We start from the raw sequence: 1,988 nt of genomic DNA on the forward strand, positions 1-1,988 counted from the left end.
ATCTAAGTTTTCTCTAGTTATACATGAAATAAAATTTTCCAAAGCATGAAGCCTACAACTAGCATACAATTTGGCATATGAATCATAAAGTAAGTTAGAAGATCACCTCCTATTGTAGCTTGTTGAATTTTGGCCTTTAATAACTTAGCACCTCAAGTGTGATGCCTCTAATAAGTCACAAACACCACCAACAATTGGAAGATAATGAGAAAGAGCTTCTAAGCACTAAAATCCAACTATAGTATCTCCAAGATTACTAGTGTCCCAAATTTTAGGCTAAGGGGTGTCATATATATAGTGTAGGAATCCAAGATTCATGGGTAAACCCTAATCTATACACTTAGGTTATGATCCATATCTCATGTGGGCTAACTTTTCATGAATAGTTACATAAACTTAGCCCATCATGGATTAATAGCCCAAACAATATATATATCATTGATTTACATAATCAGACCCCGTTAATTTAATTAGTCTCTTTTGATCACTAAATTTATTACAAATTAATTCTTGAAGGCAACCCAAAAGGACCATGCTACTCTCGAGTCCTATCAGATTGTTCTGGTGCAGGCAACCCAAAAGGACCATGCTACTCTCGAGTCAAGTACATACCAATTATATTTATAGGCTTAGACACCTAATCCAACAGTCTCTCACTTGGATAAGTCTAATAACTATTATTGCAATTACGACTCCAAAATCCCGACTAGCAATCGTAGCTCTTAAAAGCCGTTGTCGAACTCTGACATAGTCAATGACGCTTCCTTTAGATAAGGGATCATATATTCCTCCATTATATATATTGTATGGACTGAGACATGGATTATAATCATTCTCTTTGTCCATATGTTGCTTCCCATTTTCCGATTTACGTCGACCGACTAATTGAACAAATCAAATCAGTCAAGGCTTGGACAAGCGCTTATGGTTGTCATCATTAAATCATCGAGGGGCCCAAATATATCACTTTTATCCTTATAAGGGTAAAAGGAATGGATAAACTTCAACTCATATGCTGGCTCTATTTACTCATCAAATCACACACAATAATATGTTTTATAACACCAAGTTACTGGTGCGTTTACATATTATCAATGTGCAACCGACTTGTAAACTGTAGCTATATGTCTCCGTTTCAGGAATATAAGATATTATCATCTCACTAATCACTCGTGATAAAATCCATGAAGTGATTCATATGAGCGTGAGTTTAATCTAATACTCAAATCTTATTATAGGAGTACTCATGTACATTGCAGCAAACTTGTGCAATGTCTAAATACTCTAGACAATTTACAGTCAGATTCATGACGGTCTTGCCTCAATACCTACTTCCAAAGTATGATCGACTGTGGATGGTTTGAATAATCTTATTATTCAGGAAGTCATAAAAAGCGAAGTGAAACACAAGAATAATCGAATCTAATATGGTCTCAAAACTTTTGAACATAAATAAAACACCTTTCATTTAATCACCATATTGATTACACATTATTCATTGTATAATGTTTTGACTAATTAACTTAATACTTGAATTAAACAATAGTTATCCTATGCTCCAAGCATGCACAGTATGTTTACCTATGGTCCTTACTTTGTGAAATAGATCAACTGAAAACATTTCAATAATACTCATTTCACAATTCCAAATCCTTAGTGTAAGAACACCTAATTCTTGCCACTATCATGCAATGATCATTTTGTAATGTCGAGGTACAAAGGTCACTGAGACTTTGCCAATGATATTACAAAGTATTCCTTTGGAGATTGAAAACAAGACAATTCCAAGGAAGCGAAGTCTCAAATTCAAAGTACATTCCTTTGAACATCCTTCTTGCATGAATAGATTCTTAATATCCATCTCCCATTGTGGAAACATTCCCGTATATGCCATATACAACTCGTTATAAATAGAATATTGTCTATTCATAATAATGTCAATATGGTCTATCCATTACTATACTTCCAACTACAAGAAATCAATCCTT

The sequence above is a fragment of the Lactuca serriola genome, chromosome 8 (genome assembly GCF_051521515.1).
Source record: "Lactuca serriola cultivar US96UC23 chromosome 8, Lser_US96UC23_V15, whole genome shotgun sequence".
Classification (NCBI taxonomy): domain Eukaryota; kingdom Viridiplantae; phylum Streptophyta; class Magnoliopsida; order Asterales; family Asteraceae; genus Lactuca; species Lactuca serriola.